Below are 23,224 nucleotides of genomic sequence, written 5' to 3' on the forward strand. Positions count from 1 at the left end.
CTCTCTCATTAACTTTTACATAATCACAGGTTTTAAGAGTAGAAAGGGATCACTACCCACAATGTTTTCTTGTTCCATCTATAGCCTCACTTTCTGTATAGAATTTCCTTTTCTCTACTAGCCTTTGGAGGCTGCCCACAGCCCACACCTTCATCTTCTTGCCTTACTCTTTACTATCTTGACAAATTCACCTGACGTCAATCCCTTTTCTTTGTGCCAATCTTCTCTCTGCAGGTTCCCTTCCCTGAATTTCTTCTCACCGTATACCGGATTTAATTTCTATACTATACTAGAAACTGTCCCCTTCTTGCGATCTCTTTTCTATATTTTACTCCCCCAAAATATATACTACTAATAGTTTTACATGTCAACTCTATATATTTCCATCTTACAATGAGTTCCTTATTCTACTTGTGGACTTTTAAACTAAAACCAATAATCACAAAAGTCTAAAGCATTCCTCTTTGGAATCTTCCTAAAATTTGAATGCAGTGTGAAGCCTCTGATGAGATGCCTGGTATCTGCAAAAAAACTGCTAAGGACACAAGAGATGGCACAGCATGGAGGAAAGAGCACTGTTTTGAGAGTCAAGAGCTGCACATTCATGCTCACTTTGCTTCTGCATTTATTTTCACAACTTATGTACTCTCTTTTCTTCACTTGTCACATAGGGACTTACACAATAAAGATGAACATATTTTGAAGTCTCAAAAGATCTATATGCATTTATATTATTATTACTAGTTCACATGGGAAATGACTTTATATATAAATCAAGAAAGAAATAGGGAATTAGAGAAAAAAATAGGAGCTCTCCAATCAACCACTATCTTAACTACTCCTTAGACACTCAAGTGGAAACTCATGTGCTGTAACTGATCAAAACCTTTTCTAACTCCAAGTGAACGTGAGCAGGTTGACTTTTAAATCCTCATATTCCTCATCTGTAAAATGGGAGTAATAATAACACTCACAGAGTTGCTATGAAAATTAAACAAATGCAAAGAACAATGCATGTGGTAATTAAATATTATGATGATGATGATGATGATTCACCCCATATGTATTCTCAGTACATACCAATGCAGAGTAATAGACAGGATATTAAACATTCTTTAAGTAATATCTAGACAAAGGATTATGGAAATTCAATGGGTAAGAGACTACTGGATGGAAAAATACACATCAGTTATGAATTTCACATTAACATCATCAACAAGTCCTGACATTTACATACCATTTCAAAATTCTGATGTCATATACTCCATGAATAAAGTATTATTTACTTTTGTCTAACTACATTCCCCAATGTTGTCATATTCCTCACTGAATAGCTCCTTATCTCCTACAACAGCATCCCAATCTTTTTTACCATAATGATACCCAGGCTAGGAGAATGTCACTTGTGTAACACATTCTCATGAATGTACTCTTGAGTTATATATAATTCTTAGTGTGCTAGCTGTTTCTATATCTCTTTTCTCCAACTCAAGAAGGTATACTGGAAAGCAAGCTAATGAGAGCTGTATTATCACAAACATAATTGTCCCACTTGGATGCTTCAATATAATTATTAATAGCAAGTTACACTAAATTTGGCATTGCACCAAGAGGCAATATACTAAAGTATGCATACAATATATAAAAGTATAATGTACTAGAAATGTGGGTTTGGGGGCCAGATCATCACACTCAAACCCCAGCTCTGGCACTTATTAGATAGAGGATCTCAGGTGAGTTCCTTGATCTGTCTGTTCCTCACTTGGCTCATCTTTAAAATGGGCTAATTGTAATTCCCATCTCAGAGGGATATGAGGATTAAATGAATCAATATACAGAAAACATTCAGTAAATAGTAAGCATTGTATAAATATTAACTATTATTTCCTTTATTGTTTTATGGCAGTGCTGTGTTTGAGATCCAGGGTCTATATGGGCGCGTAAGAACCTCTCAGTGAGCATGTGTGGCTTTTCTGGAGTCACCCTTTCTAATCCTTGTTCTCCTCTACTAATACAAAGCCAAATATACCTAAAATCCAGTTCTTTAAATTCACCATGCCCTTTCTCACGATCCTGTTTCGCATGTTATTTTCTATAAGTTCACTTCCTCCTTTTTCCTAACCTTTCTTCTCTATATAATTCCTTCAAGATGTGTCTTAAAGGCACACCTTTAAGGATCCTTATCTTCTAAATCTGGAGCAGGGACCCAAGTGCCTCTTCGTGTCCTGTCCTTCTCTATCATGGCACTCACTGCTCTCTGTACACTTGTACTATCCATCCCCATTCCTGATCAAAACATTCATTCAACAGATATTTATTGAGAGCCTATTACATGCTCAATACTGGGTGGACCCTCTGCCTTCCTCACAAGACCGTGGTCTCCTTAATAAAGGCAGAGTGCATTTCTTATCTTTGTGGGCACGGCACCGAAGACTGCTTGATATTGAGTGTGCAATCAATAAATTACAGTAGAGCATGAAAGAGGCGTCCACAAACGATTCCAAGCAAATCCACATTCAGCTTCTTCATAGCATTATGAACTTCACTTATATCAGCTCTCATCTTTTATGTTCACAAATGAAGGGACTGAATCAGTCCCTTTTACACTGTTATCAGTGCGATGTTAGAAACCACTCTTGCAACTTGTTTTACTAATCTGATTTCTGATCTTGGGCTAGGCTTGCAGTCGAATTACTTCAACCCTTTCAACAAAGAACTGATTCAATTGCATATTGGCTTATCTCAAATAATTGCCCTGGTACTATGGTCTATGTAACAAAGAACACCCTTGAGTAACCACGAGAGGCTATGTCGTTTATTAATTTCAACAAGTAGAAATTTGAATGATCACCCTTTGTACTGAAACTGGGCACCCTGAAAGACAGAATTAAGCAGCATTTTGTCTAGAAAAAAACTTGAAATGACAAACGTCTCGATATATCCATCAATGTATTATGGTTTACTAACAACACAAGTAAGAAATATAATTATATTTTGTTAGGCTAAATTCATATATATATAGTAAATTATGTTCCAGCAAGTTTTCTTGTGTTTCTTTCCATCCTAGACTTTAGTTATTTCAGAAATTTTTATGTGCACTAATTTTTACATACTCTTTAATCAATGTGGGTTAGTGGAGAAATGGAAACAAACAACATGGAGGTGGAGGTAACTTTTACTAGTCAGATACTGCTCTCAGAGTCTATATATCACTTTGGATATTTTCTGTTTAATATGAAATGCATGGAAAAAAGTGTATTTTCGTTACTAGGCATGTCAAGCACTCCAACGTGCTTTTGTAGGAAAAATGACCTATCCAATGAAGATTTTATTTGAAAATACTGGCTCTGTTGAATACTGTTCTGGGGAAGATTATGAGCTTGGGATTCAGGGACTGGCGTTTGCTTTCTGGCTCTGCCAGTTCCCTGTGTAATCTGGGCAAGTTACTCTCCAAAACCTGTTTTGTCAACTGTCAAGAGAACATTATAACCCCAACCTCCCTGGGCTATTCCAAGGGCTGCATGAGACGATGCATGTGAAGCACTAAGTATGTGACTGGCACACGACAGGCGTGCAATATGTGAAAACTATCATCATCATTATCCATTCTCTGCCTACACTTATGCTCCCTTGATCTACATTTTCTTGTTTCCACAATACAAAAGGCAATGCAAGAGTAATTCATTCACCTTTATGTGCAAATATTATATATAAATATATTTATAAGTGTAAGCCACTCAGTGTATTGTCATATTTATTACTTGCATTTCTCTTTCTGGCTACAAAACTATCCCTTTTCCTTATCATAACCACCTGTGCTATTGGGTAAGCAGGAAAAAATAAGCAAGGTAAAAATAAAATCAGTTAATTTAGTAATTTTTAGCACCCTTCAAAGAAGAATGAATATATGTGATTGAAGTCATTGACCAAATGCCATAGGAAATAGCAACTTTCAACAGAAACTCAATTATTCATGCTCTCCCTTATCCAATCTATTTTTATCAAGTATTCATTACAACAATAAACAGAGCTATATATTTGACTTAGAATCATATGATCATTTATGTAGGAATCAGATTACTCTTACATATCTCAGTTACTTAGCCTTTGTTCACTGAAAACTTCAGCATTTGGTGCACTGTATTCCCTTCCACCCATATTCCTGTTGTCATTTCTAGTGGCTTCATCACACACCTGAATGACTCAGCATCCTGGCCTCTACATTAGCTGACTTTCACACTTTCACATGCATTTCACCCGCCACTAACATGATCAGAATCTAAAATCAGTAACTACATCATCTCTCAAATTTTGTTCTCTGGATACCACCTTCTTCCCCCACTGCAACAATTCTATGAGCCCCTAAATATACTGATTCCTTTATTACCCCAGTTTCTCAGCGTATTTCACCCCCATGATAGTTTCTCTTCCCTCCTAGCCTTGCATAGGTTCTATGATGTTCCTTCCAAATGCCTTCTGTCCATTTATACTCCCCTCTCTGTCTGATTTTATTCCTCTACCAAAACACTCATGATTGAACTCAATTGTACATCTTCTTTTCTTCTACTCAAGCAGCTGAATATTGTTTGAAAAAGTCATAAAACTTTACTGCCTGGCAAGGCCAGGACTAGACTGAAGTATGTGAGATGGCCTGGGCGTGACTGAGAGTGGGTGCCTCCCTAAATTCTGCTCATTAGGTGCCCCACTGCTTCATCTAGTCCCGACCCTGCTCTCTGGTCTTACCTTAAATTCATGACCTCAGCTTCCAATGTGTAGTCAACACTGCTTTCTGATTCTACCATACTTTCCCAGTGAATCCACTTCCCCCACTTCTGGATGACTAACTGTTTCATGTCGCACACATCCAGCATTCTCCTCCCGGTCGCTTCAGCTTGTCTCAGACTTTCTCATGGAGGAAAAGCAGCAATAGGACAAAGACTTCCTCCTCACTCCCCAACAAAGCCTACCTGCATCTATGCTCATATGATCGCTTCCCTCCTGCCGAAACACACGTCCCTCATCCAATCAAAGGCGTATTCCTCTCCTAGTGCTAGGACCCCCCTTCACTCTCACTCTCTGTGCACTTTGTCTCACAGTTCTCTTCTTTCTTTTACATCAGCAGATTTAGACTGTCTGCAGTGGTCCCTTCAGTTTACAACTGAGTTCTCATAGCTCTCATCTTAAAAAAAAAAAAAAAAAAAAAGCAAGCAAACAAATCCCATTACTAACCCCACTGCCTCATTTATCCACTCTGCTTAGCAGTAAAAGAAAGCTTTTTGAGTGAGCTGTCCTCACTCTGTTTTCTTACTTCCCATTAACACATCAGACCATGTTAATTCGAAATGTAACTTCATACCTCCACTGATGAGTCTCAAATGTATACACCTAGCCCTGAGTGCAGACTTACCAATTACCTGTATCTCTACTTGGTTGTTTGATAACCATCTTACTCTTTACATATCCAGACACAACAGTCCTCACTCAAAATATGTTCCGCACAGTCTTTTTCCTCTTAGTAAGGAACTGAGGGCTGTCTATCCATTCAATCAATTCAAAAACCTAAGTTAAAACCCCACATATAAGTGTAAAACACAAAGAGTGAACGTAAACTATGGACTTTAGCTAATAGCAATGTATATCAATATTGGTTCATTAATTGTAACGAATGTACTACATTAATACAAAACATTAATAACTGGAGAAACTGTGTGTGTGGAAGTGTGGAATATGGGAACCTTCTGTACTATCTGCTCAATTTTTCTGTAAATATAAAGTTGTTCTTCAAAGAAGTTTTAAAAAGTAAAAGAAATAAGAAAATTATTTTCATTAAAGCATTTGTGTAACCCAATATATGCAAAGCATTATGACATCAAAATGTAACCAATATACAAACATTAATGAGATACTTTACACTTTTTTATATATCACATCTTCAAACTCCTGTGTATACCTTAGACTCACAGATAATTGCTATTTGGACTAGCTGTATTTCCAAAGCTCAATAGCCATCCCTATTTAATAGTGCAGGCCTAAAAGACTAATGATTTCAGCAGTTATTGCTCTAACCCTCCAGTCACTGGGGAAGAAGTCCACGGCTGAGCCTTTCTGATCTGGCCTCCACTTCAATTTCAACTGGACCGACTCCCCATCCCCGCCTTCAATAGTTTCTCCCCTAAAAAGGTGTGGATTCATCCAAGTCTGACCCATGGCTCAGTGGATGCCAGAACTGGAGAAAAGATCCTAAAATAAAATTCAAACTGCCCCAGTGGTAAAAACAAACAAACAGCCCACATCTAAGACATTAACAGGTCCTGTCTCCAAAACATATCCAGAATTTCCTCATTCTCTCCATTTCCTCTTCTCTGCACTGGCCCAAGCTACTGTGATCTCTCCCTGAACCCCTATCCCATATCTGTGTTCACAGTGGTGAACAACAATCCACTCTCCGTCCTGCGGCCAGAGTGATACTCTGAAACACACATCAAGTCAGATGGTTTCTCTCCCTAAAATCATGCAGTGCCTTCCCATTTCACTAAAATAAAACATAAAGTGTTTATCATGGCCCTTAAAGCCTTGTTAATTCTCCAGTCACTTGTTTCTATACTTCATCCACCCCGGGATCCTTCTGTTCCTCAAACACATGACGTTTGCTCTATTTCAGTACTTTGGTGTTTCTTGTTCTCTCTCTCCTTCTCTCTTTCTCCAATGCTCTTCCCACCTGGATCTTTGCATGGCCTGGCTCCTTCTCATCATTTAACACATACACACTACGAAATACAAAACAGATAACGAACAAGGACCTACTGCATAGCACAGGGAACTATACTCAATATTTTGTAATAACCTATAAGGGATAAGAATCTGAAATGGTTTTCTTTATCTGATTATTTTAGTGTGTGAAACAAATAGGACAAGGAATGCAGTTGAATGGCATTTCTAATTCTCTCAGCCAACTCTCCTTCTTGATTTTTCCATCAAGAAACTCAACTGACGGGCTTCCCTGGTGGTGCAGTGATTGAGAGTCTGCCTGCCAATGCAAGGGACACGGGTTCGTGCCCCAGTCCAGGAAGATCCCACATGCCGTGGAGCGGCTGGGCCCGTGAGCCATGGCCGCTAAGAAGAAACAGAACTGACAATTGTACTTTCTCTTCTGGAAATGTCTTTATGATCTTGCCTTAAAGGTGTTTTAAGAATGAAAAGTGTCATTATCAGGAATGAATAGCACAATTTGAGAAGTAGAAATACAACCTTAACTGTACTGATGGTACTCAAATAAGCTGACTGAACATTTAAAATAAGAAAAAAACCATTATTTAGTGATACACATTTCAGGGAAGCAGATGAATTAAGAGGTTTAAATAAAATCTCTTATAAGAAAAGTGACCAAAGAGATGATAAGAATATCAAATGTTTGTTTAAAGGAAAGAAATGCAAAAGAATATGTAATAATTAGGCAATATTAAGTAATACATTTTAAGAGGAATTTGGGAACAAACCGAAATGTGTTGCAATCCTCAGATCTCAGTATATTTTCATTCCCTGACGGAAAACCTCTTTTTATCTAGAGCAAGTTAAGCCTTTTATTGTTTCTTTCGTGGGGGTATTTAATACCTTATAGATATTTATTTGTATATATGACTTCCATTATAAGTTTTAATTAATCATCAATCATTGTATTTCTAAGAGTGCTACACTTATGAGTACATTTTTGAAAGTGTGTATGTGAGTGTGTGTGTGTGTGTACATATATTCTTGCTTTTTCAAATTGCTGTGTACCAGGAGGAGGTCTCTGACTATCTAGTCCAATGTGTTGCTGGAAAAGAAAAAAAGATGCTTTTACCATCTGGATTTAAACTTGTCAAATTTATTAATTTTTATAATGAATGCTTACTAAGAAGTTTAAAATTTTGCTTTCGACATTCACATTTTTAATTTACCCACAGTTGACTTATGGTGTGAGGTCAGTATACAATTTCACCTCTTTCCTATATTGATTATCATTTTTTCAGCACTACTCCCCTTTTCTGAATGACTGGACAGATGCTTCTCTTTTATACCTGTTACATAGAGAATGTGTCTTTTTCTGGCCTTTCCCTCCTATTCCATTAATTCATTTGTCTTTGACCCAACATCATACTGTATAAATTACTAAAGTTCCATAATAAGACTGATAATGGTATGTCAAGTCCCCACTCCCTATTCTTCTTTCTCAGAAGTATTCTGACTTGTCTTTGCTTTAGACTCTTCTGTATACAATGTAGAACCATCTTTTTAAGTTCCCTGAACAATCCTATTTAGATTATGATTGGAAAAATATATAATATCTATAAATCAATTGGGGAAGATTTGATATCTTTATAATATCTTCCTATCCATGAGCATAAGTTGTCTCTCAGTTGTTTGGATCTTCTTTTGCAAGATCTAATGTAGTCTTATAGTTTTCTTTCCACAGCACTTAACCATTTTTTGTAGACTTACTCCTAGGTAATTAATATTCTCTGATGCCATTGTAAATGGTGGCCTAAATTATATTATCTACTACTCTGCTGCTAGTATAGAGAATTCAGCTGAAGGTTGTTTTTTTGCTTGTTTGCTTTTGTTTTGTTTTGTATTAGTCTTTTATCCAGTCCAGAGGTGATTCTGTCACCCAGGGGTATTTAGCAATGTATGGAGACATTTTTGGATTTTGCCGCTGGGGGGGTGCAACTACTGGTGACTTGTGGAAGAGGCCAGGGTGCTACTAAACATTCTACAATGCACAGGACATCCACCTCCAATAAAGAATTATCTAGTTCAAAATGTCAGTAGTTTTAAGGTTGAAAAACCCTTGTGAAACTCTTTTTATTATACTTAAGGATTTATCTCTATAAATTCTTAAAACTTCTTTAATTTCTATGTAAAGAATCATGTTAACTGCACATAATTACAATTTCATTTTCTCCTTAACAATTCTTATGCCTCCAATCTTTTTCTTTCTTCTTTTTTTTTTTCGGTACGCAGGCCTCTCACTGCTGTGGCCTCTCCCGTTGCGGAGCACAGGCTCCGGATGCACAGGCTCAGCAGCCATGGCTCACGGGCCCAGCCTCTCCGTGGCATGTGGTATCTTCCCGGACCGGGGCACGAACCCGTGTCCCCTGCATCGGCAGGCAGACCCTCAACCACTGCGCCACCAGGGAAGCCCTCTTTCTTCTGTTTTTATTGCACTATCTAGGACCTTCAATGCAATTTTGACATGAAGTCACAATAGTGGACATCTTTATACTTCTTCTAACTTTTGAAGAATATTTCCCACATTCTTCATTTAGGATTATGTTTGATCTAGGCATTTTATAGGTGTTTCTTATCAATTTAAGAAAGTCCCTTTTATCCTACATGTACTAGTTTTTTTTTATCATGAGTATATTTTTAGTGTTAGTAATGTATTTTATACATCTTTTGAGACAAAATATTTTTCTTTTAATCTATTACTATAGTGAGTTACATTTATACATTTTTCAGTTATGTCATGGAAGCTTGGGATGGATCCAACTTGGTTTCAATATTTTTTGTACTGCTGGATTCACTCAGTTAATATTTTGTTTAGAATCTTTATATTCATACTCATAAGTGAGATGGAACTGTAATTTTCTTTCTTATAATTTCCTTTTTGTTTTGGTTCCAGGGTTATACTGGACACATAGAATAAATGGGAAAATAATCCTTTTTTTCTTTTCTCTGCAAGAGTTTGTATAAAATTGTAATAATATCTTCCTTGAAAGTTTTTTTTTTTTTTTTTTTTTTTTTTTTTTTTTTTTTTTTTTTTTTTTTTTTTTTTTTTTTTTGTGGTACGCGGGCCTCTCACTGTTGTGGCCTCTCCCGTTGCGGAGCACAGGCTCCGGATGCGCAGGCCCAGCGGCCATGGCTCACGGGCCCAGCCGCTCCGCGGCACATGGGATCCTCCCAGACCGGGGCACGAACCCGTATCCCCTGCATCGGCAGGCGGACTCTCAACCACTGCGCCACCAGGGAGGCCCCCCTTGAAAGTTTTATAGAACTCACCTGGAATTACCCCAGATACCATCAAGAGAGTGAATAAATCAATTGTGGCATATGGAATATTTACACAATGGAATATTATACTGCAGTCAAAATGAATGAACTACAGAGACAGCCATAAATCTGGATGAATCTTAGCAATATAACATTAAGTGAAAAAAGAAAGTACCAAATATACATTTTACAAAGGTATAAATGATTAAAATTTTAAAAATTTGTGTGCTTTTTTGGGAATACATATGCAAGACAAATCTATTTTAAAAGGTAGGAATGGGCCTCCCTGGTGGCGCAGTGGTTGAGAGTCCGCCTGCCGATGCAGGGGATACGGGTTCGTGCCCCGGTCTGGGAGGATCCCATATGCCGCGGAGCGGCTGGGCCCGTGAGCCATGGCCGCTGGGCCTGCGCATCCGGAGCCTGTGCTCCGCAACGGGAGAGGCCACAAGAGTGAGAGGCCCGCATACCGCAAAAAGAAAAAAAAAAAAAAAAAAAAAAAAAGGTAGGAATGTTGACTGGGAGTGATGTGAGGATGAGTTGGTGATGGAAATACATGTTTGGATACAGCTTTTTATCACAATCCTAGTTTTGAGGGACAGGGGAGTATTTTCATAGATGCTTATTACATTCTTTGAAATAACCAAATAACTAAATAACTAATTAAATAGATGAAAATGGACCTTGCATAGAACAATTATGAGCATGTGTCACTAGCCAAGGAACCAAGAGGAGAAAAGAGAAAAAGAGAGACGGAGAGAAGGGAGAGAGGGAGGAAGAAAGGAAGTAAGGAAGCAGAATGAAGAAAAGGGAGAAAAAATCAATAAAAAAAGAAAAGAGAAATATATTTAAAATTATAAAATAGCTCTGCTATTATGCCCTTGGAGAATACAAATACTCCCTGAGGGTCTATGAACCCAAACAAAATAGGTCACAAACAGAACTAGTCAAGCTTCTGTAAGAATTCCCAGTTTATAAAATATAATGTCTGGGATTAGAATTACATTATATTTTTAAGCCAAAAAGCTTAATTCACTTTTTATTATGAAGATTTCCCTGAAGAGTAAAATAAAGCTAAAATTCACCTCTTACCAGTTGAGTTATTACTTCATTTCTTGCTCAATATCAGATTGTTCTTTTATCTTGGGTTATGCATGCCTTTGTAATAATTCATGTTTGAAATATCATTAAACATACAGTCTTTCAATATGGTTTGGAATTAATATTTTGTTAATATTTGCAAAATTACAGTAAGCCAATCAAATACAGATAATTCTATAGGAACAAATGTCAAAGTGTCTAAAGAAATGGATAAAATATCAAACTAGAGAGATCTACTCATTTCTGACAATAATTTATATATTGAATTAAAAAGGATACCAAATCATTTATTTATAATGGATCTGATTTTCTGTAATTACACAAACTGTCAATGTATATTATGCCACTGTGATAAATGTGATTTGTCTATGTTACCATGGTGATTTGAGGTGTTTCTATTCTACACTGCATGCATAACAATTTGGAGCACAATCAAAAGAAACACTGAAATATGTAAGTAAAAAAACCATCATAACTTTTTTTAAAGAGTGTAGTTTGACTTTCACATATCCCTTTTAGAGGCTGATCCATTAAATGGATGAGAACAATAACTATTAAATAATATATTTTATTTCAAATATATATAAAATACTTACAAAAATTATTTTCTGCCAAAAATAAAATATGAATGATTACCATAAACTAGAACTCTCAATTCATATTCTCTGACCACTATTCAAGAAACTGAAATTTTTAACTAAAGCTTTAAAGAGAGTAAAATGTTAAAGTAAGACTAAGGAAGATAAAAATCAAAAACTCCTAAAGATTTAGAAAAAACAATTAAGTGCTCATGTTAATTAATCCTTGAGTCAAAGAGAACTAAAACTAAAATTATAGAGTACTATTTAACAGATACTAATATATTTCAAAACTAGACGATATGGTCAAGCCTGTCCTCAGAGAGAAATTTAAAGAATTGAGGTTAAAAAGCACATGAAAAGATGCTCAACATCACTAATTATTAAAGAAATGCAAATCAAAACTACAAGGAGGTATCACCTCACTGGTCAGAATGACCATCATCAAAAAATCTACAAACAACAAATGCTGGAGAGGGTGTGGAGTAAAGAGAACCCTCCTACACTGTTGGTGGGAATGCAAACTGGTACAGCCACTATGGAGAACAGTATGGAGGTTCCTTAAAAAACTGAAAATAGAGCTACCATATGATCCAGCAATCCCACTCCTGGGCATATATCTGGAGGAAACCATAATTCAAAGAGATACATGCACCCCAATGTTCACTGCAGCACTATTTATAATAGCCAGGACATGAAAGCAACCTAATGTCCATCAACAGAGGAATGGATAAAGATGTGGTACATATAAACAATGGAATATTACTCAGCCATAAAAAGAACAAAATAACGCCATTTGCAGCAACATGGATGGACCTAGAGATTCTCATACTGAGTGAAGTCAGACAGAAAAAGACAGATATCATATGATATCGCTTATATGTTGAATCATAAAAAAGGCTACAAATGAACTTATCTACAAAACCAAAATAGAGTTACAGATGTAGAAAATAAACTATGGTTACCGGGGGGTAAGAGGGGGAGGGAGGGATAAACTGGAAGATTAGGATTGACACATACACACTACTATATATGAAATAGATAACTAATGAGAATCTGCTGTATAGCACAGGGAACTCTACTCAATACTCTGTAATGGCTTATGTGGGAAAAGAATCTAAAAAAGAGCAGATATATGTATTTGTATAACAAATTCACTTTGCTGTACACCTGAAACTAACACAACATTGTAAATCAATTATACCCCAATAAAAATTTTTAAAAAAGAACTGAAAGTTTTTATTGTTGCACACGACCTAGATGTATTTATAGAAAAAGATCTTTATAATCTTGAAATGATAAATGGCTTTTTAAGCATGACATCAAGTAAAAACTACTAAGGAAATAATCAATAATTTTAACAACATAAAATTTAAAGTTTCTGACTTTCAAACAAATTATTTTTTTTAATAAAAATAGAAACAATGTAAACATATGTCAATCAAGGCATGGATAAATAATGACACATCCATACAATGGAATATAATGATGTAGCCATTAAAATTATAATATAAATAGTTATTATTAATATGGAGAGATTCCATGGTATACTTTTACTTTAAGAAGGATTACACACACCCACTAGGATGGCTATGTTTGTCAAAAATGGAAATTAACAAGTGTTTTTGAGAATGTGGAGAAATTGGAACCTTCATATACTGCTGGTGGGAACATAAAACAGTGTAGCCACTGTGGAAAAGGATTTGGTGATTCCTCAGAAAGTTTAACATAAAGTTACTGTATGATCCAGCAATTCCACTTCTAGGTATACGTCCAAGAGAACTGAAACCATGTTCACATAAAAACTTGTAGACACAGGTTTACAGCAGCATTATTCATAATAGCCAAAGAGTGGAAACAATCCTAAAGACACTAAATGATGAATGGAAAAATGCAATATGATATATTCATACACTATTCAGCTTTAAGAAGAATCATATGTGCTACAATATGCATGAACCTTGAAATCATTATGTTAAGTAAAGATGCCAGTCACAAAAGGTCATGTATGCTTCCATTTGTATGAAATATCCACAATAGGCAAATCCATAGAGTCAGAAAGTAGATTAGTGCTTGTCAGGGGCTGGATGGGGGACAAAATGGGGAGGTTCTGTTAATAGGCATGGAGTTTCTTTCTGGGGTGATGAAAACATTCTGGAATTATAGTGATGATGGTTATACAACCCTATGGACAAGCTAAAAACTTCTAAATTGTATAATTTAAAATGATGAATTTTATGGTGTGTGAATTATGTCTCAATTTTTTAAAATTACAGGTTAACATATAACATTATCTCATTTTATACTATATATGTGTAATGTAGGTGGATGGATGGATAGATGGATGGATAATGGACATATGATAGATAGATATAGATAGATAGATAGATAGATAGATAGATAGATATAGAATAGGATGTAAGTACATATTTTGAAAGATAAGCACCTAAAAAGTTATCTTTGGTCAGTGAAATGAAAACTGACCTACATTTTCTTCTTTATTATTTTCTCTATTTCATGAAATAAATGTCTTATTTTTATTAAAACAACCAAAAACCATAACCAAAAAACTATGTTTTCTTTATAATATAGTAAAGACCTGGAAGAAAAAAATAAGGTGTCTTTTGGTAAAAACTACACTTCATATCAATGGCTAAAACACACAAATATTAGCAGAGAGAGAAGTAGCTCTCAGAGTCTGCTGATAGCAATGTTCTGCTCTACACAACTGAGAAGTAATATGGGAGAGTCTGGTTCAGTTACTTTGATTCTGTAAAAAAAAAAAAAAAAATTGCAGTTCACCAATGAGTTCAGGGCAGGTCAGTCGGGTAGCTTATCTCTGAGAAGATCCCCAATAGTATTCCTGCATTTTTGTCTAAAAAATGTTAGCACCTGAAAAAAAACGGAGGTGTATGTTGAATAATTAATGATAGCTAACACTGACGTTTCTGAAGATTTTGATATTATACACTTTGGACCTGGGTCTGCAAACACTCGGAACTCTTGAATGACAAAATCTTTTTGGTTAAAATGAAAACAACTTTGCACTAAAACAAATGGTTGAGATAGTATTCATTACACTGATATTCTTGCATGATTTAATCTTAAATTTTGAAGACCTTTAAATAGCTAAAACCACATTTTTTTCCTAGAAAGCATTAGGAATTCTTAAGCTCCATATCCAAAAATAATGTGTATTAAAATAATAACTTCCTTTTAATAACTATGTGGTTCATAAGGAGTATCCATATTAACAAGGGATTTAAGTCTCCATTTTACAATTAGTTTAGTTTAGCCTTTACATCAATTACAAAAGAACAATCAATTTCTCATATGTTCTAGTACATGTATCAAAAGTATAGGAAAGAATAACATTGTATGTTTTAAATCTATGTTTATAAAAATTTCCTGGTATATTAATTATTATAGTTTTGTACTGGAATGCTATATAGAAATTAGTTTTAAGTAGGAATAAATTTCTTGGTTCCATTTAAAAAGAGAAGTGGGTGTATTATTCATGATCATTAGAGAAACAATCTGTTGTCATTTTCAAGTTCTGTTTTATGGAAACACATTGGGTTAAAAAACTAATTAAGGAATTAAGAGCAAACAGAAGTATTTTAAAGTGGTTCTAAATATGTCTGTGAACATAAAAAGTTAGTTCTCTGCCCAGGACATCAGCAGCTCTCTCTCTTTTTAACTGCTTCCCATTACTCAGGTCACAGCACCACAAAAAATATGTCCTAAGGAATATCTGACCCTACCTTGGGAATTTCTCTAGGCTTTGCCTATTTACTCCTTTTCATTCATCAACTGAAGGGTTTTCCTAATTCCACAAGCTGGGAATGGTTTCTCATTTTCTTTGTTACCTTTGCATTTCAAAACTCAGCTCCAGACTATTTAATCTCAGTGTTGATTTAGACCCCTATAGGGATCGGCCTCTCATATTTGCTACTGACTACAAGCTCCAAATTAGTATCACAGAGTGCTTTCTAACCTAACCTAGTCCTTCTAGTAGAACCTGGCCCTCATCAACTTTCCCTCCTTGGCCTTCCTGCCCTTCCAGGGCAATTGTACCTCATCGTTGTCTCCACTGACATCATCACCAACATCATCAACCAGTTTTGAGTCCTTAGTACTTGCTGAACATTGTGGATATACACAAACATAAGGTTACCCTTTACTTAAGTTGATCCATGAGATCTTAGTGATTTTATCTTTCTTTAAAGCAGTGTTGTTAATGTTGACTTTTAATGATGGAATGTTAAATAACGAACATGAGCGCCAGGATCAGACATCTATCCAAAGGGAGAAGGGACTAGTGGTTGAAAGAGCAAAGGCTTTGGAATCAATTGTGCCATAGCTCACGGACCACTGAGAAAGTATCACTGCGTATGTTCCCTCTTCTGCATGAGGTGAATATCACTTACATCATAAGGTAGCTGGAGGATTAAAAGATATAACATTAAAAAAAATCATATGTTAATTGTTATCATAGACCCCATCCCTCAGTGCCATGTCTATAAAAAAGTAGAATAAATCAATAACTTTGTTCAACCAAAAAATTAATTAACTAAAAATCCATTTCTCCCATTGATATAATCAATTAACGGTGTAAAAAATTAAACAAGTTGACATTTCATTTTTGTCAACATGAATTTCCATTTGAAAGGAGTTAATGCCTTATAGCTATTTATGTTCATAGTGGTGATTAATATCAAATTTCTGCATTTCACTCTATATTTAGCTAATTGAGAATTGATCTGTTGAATACCACCAAAATTATGAAAATGTAATAATCAAAAACATTAAACCCAACTAACCCTTTACTCTGAGCTTTGAAGACCAAGCTTCATGGAGGTTTAATGTAATTATTTGTTTCTGTGAATAAAACTAAAATTTCAGTACATTACAAAATATATTCTTTCAAAATTAAAATTTACACCAGATAAACTCTGAGGAATATATTTTTTATTTCCTGTTATGAATCTCACATTTAAAAAAAATACCTTTACCTAAGAACTCTGGCATATCACTAGAATTAGCATAGTAAGTAAAGTAGCATGTCAACATGCATAATACGTGTGATGTATGTGTTCATCACGTCACATACAGAGAGGAAAGTTGATCCCTTCATTGCACTGGATGACACTGGGATTACAGGGGCACCTTTTAGAGTTCTAAATTAATGTCATTCAGCCTAACCATGAGTTGCTCACTCACTGTAATAATAACATGATTAAATAATTAATTTATTCCTATACTCAAATAATATTAGACTTCCTAAATACACACAAGCATTTACATACCATAAAGTCATAAAATCAGAGAGTCAGTGGTTATTAGGGGTTAGGGGGATGGGGGAAATGGGGAGGTGTTGGTCAAAGAGTACAAAGTTTCAGTTATGCAAGATTAATAAGTTGTAGAGATCTAATGTACAACATATGGCATTGAGTTAACAAGACTGCAAGAGTTGACTCTAATGTAAACTATGGACTTTAATAATAATGTATCAATAATGGTTCATTAATTATAACACATATCACACCAATGCAAAATGTTAATAATAGGCAAAACTGAGGGCCAGGAGGGAGAGGGGACTTCACTTTTTGCTCAATTTTTCTGTAAACCTAAAACTGCTCCAAAAAATAAAGTCTATGAAAATAGCATCTAAAAAAAAAGAAGTGGTACATTTATACAATGGAATATTACTCAGTCATAAAAAAGAATGAAATAATGCCATTTGCAGCAACATGGATGGACCTAGAGATTGTCATACTGAGTGAATAAGTCAGAGAAGGACAAATATCATATGATATCACTTATATGTGGAATCTAAAAAAATCGTACACGTGAACTTATTTACAAAACAGAAATAGAGTTACAGATGTAGAAAACAATCTTATGGTTACCAGGAGGAAAGGGAGGGAGGGATAAATGGGAGATTGGAATTGACACATACACGTACTACTATATATAAAATAGATAACTAATATGGACCAACTGTATAGCACAGGGAACTCTACTCAGTACTCTGTAATGACCTATATGGGAAAAGAATCTAAAAAAGAGTGGATATGTGTATATGTATAACTGATTCACTTTGTTGTACAGCAGAAACTAACACAACATTGTAAATCAACTATACTCCAGTAAAAATTTAAAAACAGTACTGCATTATATGCTTGAAAATCTGCTCAGAGCGTAGCTCCTATAAATCCTCTTACCACACAAACAAAAAAATTTTGAAAAAAATATACATAAATAAAAGGGGCAAGAGGAAACTTTTGGAGGTAATGAATAAATTTATGGCCTTGACTGTGGTATGGTTTCACTAGTATATACCTATCTCTAAAGTCATTAAGCTGTATACATTAAATATGTACAGCTTTTTGTTTTGTATGTCAATCACACCTCAATAAAGTGGTTTTTAAAAATTCACTACCAAAACCATAAACATTCCTCTTTTAGAAAGTTGGATATCCCAGGTTAATGGTGATAGCTCTCCAAATTTTTTTTAATTCATAAGATGAAGTTCTAAATGTTCCCAAACAAATGTCTGAAAATAATAACAAAAATATTATTTGGAATTTTCAGGAAGCTCTGTTTTTCTTCCTTTGAAATTGCTGAATGCTTTATGCTTTCTGATTTAAATGTCTTCAGATACTGAGCTCTTGGAAGTTTACAGAAGCACTTAACTTTATGACTAAAAAACCCTCAGAAACTTATGTAAAATATATACTTTGTACTTTGTAGTCCTGAGAATAGCCTAGGAGAATAGTGTATATAATAAATACTAGACAGCAAGACCCTGCAAGTCTCATATGTGAAGAAAAACAAAATCAGAAGCCATAGTTCTGGTCTGTTTTTTTTTTTCAGTCATCTGAAAGCCTGTAGAAATTCTATCTATATCTGTTAGCTACCTCATAATTAATTAATTTGTTTTTATACCCTAATTAAGTTCAAATACAAAATGGGAAGTTAGAAAAAATAACAAAAGCACAATAGTAGAAAGTAGCTTTAAAAACTTGGATGCCTTTGTAATGATACATCTTTCTATTCATTTTTCATTACATTTAACTTTTGTCACACTAGTTTCTAAAGTTCCTCAGCTTCTCAGTGAAAATAACATTATTGCAACAGTTACACCAGATCTAAAGGATAAGTTGTAATGTTACCTGGCAACAACCAATAATCAGATTGTCTCACTGAGGAAGGGGAAAAATTAGTGTTCACATTTTCTTGGTCCATAGTCTAGTCTGCTGCGTACACAGAAGGAAACTGTATCCAAGGGCCAACATCCAATAAGATATGCTCCATCTAGTCACTGCCTTTTCAAAACCAAGCTCATGGGCTTCCCTGGTGGCGCAGTGGTTGGGGGTCCGCCTGCCGATGCAGGGGACGCGGGTTCGTGCCCCGGTCTGGGAGGATCCCACGTGCCGCGGAGCGGCTGGGCCCGTGAGCCATGGTCGCTGAGCCTGCGCGTCCGGAGCCTGTGCTCCGCAACGCGAGAGGCCACAACAGTGAGAAACCCGCGTACCACACACAAAAAAAAACCCCAACAAAAACCAAGCTCATGTAATTGACCACCTTTATCATCGAAAATAGGAGGAAGCAGAATATTGTGAAATATCAGATGAAATGAGCTGAATATTAGTGTTGGAGAACAATGCTGTTTCTATTTTTAACAAAATATTCATTATAGAGATATTCATATTTATTGTAAAAAATTTGGAAGTCAAGATAAGCAAAAGAAAGATAGAATAAAAAAAGAATATTGGCCCATCATCCTACTATAATTTAGTGAAAATGGTTATTACTTGAACTACATTTTTTCCTATTATATCTACAGCTATCTATTAAAAAAATGATATAATACTATCTATGCAGTTTTAAATCCTTCCTTTTTCAATTAACAATAATTATGGAAAACTCTATATGTCAATACATAACGATCACTAATATAATTTTATTGGCTATACATTTATTCTGTTTCTATATCTACCATATTTTACTTAACCAATTTCATAGTGGTGGATACTTATATCATTGCCAATTATTTGGTCATATAACAATATTGCCAAAAAAATCTTATGCTTATTACTTTGTCTAATAGTCTGCTTTTTAAAAAATTTCTTTATCTGGGCTTGCTGTGTCAAAGTGAACAAATACTTCAAATTCTGATGTGAGTAATTTCCCTCTAGGAATTTTACATCCAAATAGCAGTGCCTATGAATAACTGCTAATATTTATATAATATGAAAAAGCCTTAAGAATTATTCTAGGATTCAAACACACACACACACACACACACACACACACACACACACACTTTTTTCTCTGGCCTATTTGTGTGCAGTGCTTAATGTTCACACAAATTACCCATGATATTTTTCAAAAGCAGACTCTAATTTAGTGGGTCTGGGGTGGAGTCAAAATGTCTCCGTCTGTAACACGTCTAACAAGCTCCCAGGTGATAACAGCCTTGCTGATCTGCATACCATGTTTTGAGTAGCAAGAGCTTACAGATTTAACAATGTATTGTTACAAGATAATGAGGAAAGTTTTCACCTCCACGGTCTGCACATCACTGATGGTTAACCTAAATTCCACCGACTTCTAAGGGCTCTATAAAAGAGCTTTATGAAATGTTTATACCACCTGCAATAGTTAGTAAACAGGGTGCATGTGAAAATGCATTATTCTGGAGAGAACAAGTACTTTAATCTAAAATTCAAAGGGGTCATGACACCAAGTAACTTGTTGATGATTTTTTTATTCCGGTTTACGGACTGATCAAGGTGTGCTCCAAAATTCCATCTATGTGCCAGATCCCTCCTCCCAAGGTCTTTCCCAAAGAAACATCACGGCAGTTGACTAGTCCACAATCATTGCAGCCTTCTCTCTCAGTGCATTTGTGTAGCACAGCACACATAATCTAAAAAAGGGTATTTATTGGCTTAAGGAATAAATGAATTTTAAAAACATTTGGGATAATTAAAACTGCTCTTAAAGCAGCCCCCTCTGAAGCTGCTGTGAAACATGAGGATGTCAACTCAATACTGTTGACTTGGAATTGCCATAACTGTAACTGGCTTCTGGTTAAAGCATTAGCAACACGGTGTTGGAGAAGCCAAGCATTCCTGTACTTTTCAAATCGAGATGTCAGTTCTTTTGAGAATAGTGGGATGTATGATTTATCTCCCTGAGAGAAACACGTTGTGAATTGAAAACCTATTTTTGAAACAGTCACAAAATTTGGGGGGAAAGAGGCTGTGATAACCAAAGAAAAAGAAAAACACAGTTCTTTAAGTATACATAATCAAATAAACTAAAATCTCTATGGAACAAAAATAAATAAGGACACTTCTGGAGATGGATGGTGGTGATAATTGCACAGCTCTGTCAATGTACTTAATGCCACTGTTCATTTAAAAATGATTAAAATGATACACTTTGTTATGTATATTTCACAATTTTAAACAAACAAATAAAAGAATAAACAAATAAATAAATAAAGACTTCAGATATTTCCAGATACCAAAAAACCAAAAAGCAAATACAATAACGGCTTAAAAACTGTTGCTTTGCTCAAAAATGCCTGTCTTTCCTTGTACAGAAAACTACAACGTAGAACATTAATGTCTCTCTGAAACATGTGGCTAGAAAAGAAGCATTAGCCTGTTGTTTAAGCCAAATGTAATTTGGGTAATTATGTTCTAGCTGCCTCGAAGTCCCCTAAAGTCTCTCATAATCTGTGTCACTTCTATGCTTAATCTGTTTACAGCAGTCCACGCTCTTTCAAGAGGTCATTACCATCTGCCCCTGAGGTGGCTGCATTTCAGCAGGAGGGGACATTATTCCTATTACAGAACTACCCAACATGAACAATTATCCCCGGGAAGGTTAATGATGCAAATTTACCTGGAAGCACCTGGGAAAGAAATGGGAAGTCTCCACAAAGATAGGTCATTGTTAGAAGTGATCAAATTAGCCCCCTGTTCTTCCTAACTCCTGAAGTTTGGTTTAATTAATACTCTTTCAGGATGGAAGTACACTTTGTAAAAAATTTTTAAAAAGCATTTTATATAAGACATTTCTGTAACATGAGTGCGCTTACTATTATATTTTGAAAGAAATGATATGTCTACCTTTTGAAAATAAACTTGTATTAGGTGCTAAAATATATTTTTTGTTTTGTTTTGTAATCCTGGATTCCCTAAATATCACTGTTTAATTTTAATACTTTCCTTCCCCCCGTTACAGCTCTGTATAGGGCCAACTCCATCCAGAAGCAGAAGAAATACATCTTATGTGACCCAGACGCCTCCAGAAATCTTCCTACTGCTCCAGCACAAGGCAGCAAATTCCTACTATTAGCATAATTATTTAGATTAAGCAGAAGGTTATGTGTAAAATGCAACAGTATTGCTCTGGCAGGTTAACCTACTAACTTTTTTATACATCAGCACAGAAAACTGTATCTGTTAATTAGATCAGTGCAAGATTCTGATGGTTTGATGCATATGAACAAGCAGGTTTCTTCAGAAAGGTAATTCAGAGTATTGGAAGGCAGCCTGGGTGAGCATGTATGGACGGACATACAGAAGGCACTACAGAACAAGATGGAGAGTCATAAATACTGCCAGCAGGATCAAAGAGGAATTGTCAGGTATTGATCATTAGCATGTGCCTAGGATGACGTTTACCTGCTTCATCACTTAGTCTATCTTGTGTCTCTGCTATACTTCTAGGTGCTAGTCTCCTTAATAAGTCGGCAACATCCCAGTCTAGACACTCTAGAGTTATTCTCATTCTTTCCCTGAATATTCATCTCAGTTTCTTCACAAAGTATGATATTTGACTTCTGAAAAATTTCCCATGTATCTTTGTTTTTTTCCAATCCCTTGAATATACCCCCTTGAAACCTGATCTAGCCCATGAACTTTCTAAATGGTCTCTGTGGTCCTCCATCCAGCAGAGTGATGGCTCTGAAACACTAGTCAAATCATGTTACTCAAAAACCTAGGATGGGACTTCCCTGGTGGTCCAGTGATTAAGACTCCGTGCTCCCAATGCAGTAGGTCCAGGTTCGATCCCTGGTCAGGGAACTAGATCCCGCCTGCTGCAACTAAGACCTGGAGCAGCCAAATAAATAAGTAAATATTAAACAACAACAGCCACAAACCTAGAATGCCTCCTAACTGCCAATCATATAAAGGTCAGTTTTGTTCAGCTGGCATTGGAAGCACCCCCATGCCCACCTTTGCACACTAATCTGGCCTCACTGCCTTTTCCATCTCACTTGCCACTGAATCTCACTGCACAATCTACTCTAGCCACTCAAGATACACACTAGATACCCCTGGCACAGCATCCACTCTCCCAAAATGGCTGAAGTTTTTTGAACAACCTGAAATGCACATCTGTCTTTTCTTATGCTATCAAACTCCTAATCCTTTTTCAAGTTCCTGTCCAAACGCCACCTCCTTGGTGCTTGCTTTTTTCCTGTGATCTGG

The 23,224-nt window shown here is 35.7% G+C and overlaps 1 protein-coding gene across 3 annotated transcripts in view; it reads right to left on the minus strand.

The window, feature by feature from the left end:
* Positions 1-23,224, minus strand: part of GRM8 (glutamate metabotropic receptor 8) — a gene marked incomplete at both ends in the record, with an annotated part of 776,918 nt that overhangs the window by 164,019 nt on the left and 589,675 nt on the right. The gene's annotated exons all lie outside the window — the stretch shown is intronic.

Source organism: Mesoplodon bidens, assembly GCF_964165515.1.
Source record: "Mesoplodon bidens genome assembly, chromosome: 9".
In the NCBI taxonomy this organism is placed as follows: Eukaryota; Metazoa; Chordata; class Mammalia; order Artiodactyla; family Ziphiidae; genus Mesoplodon; species Mesoplodon bidens.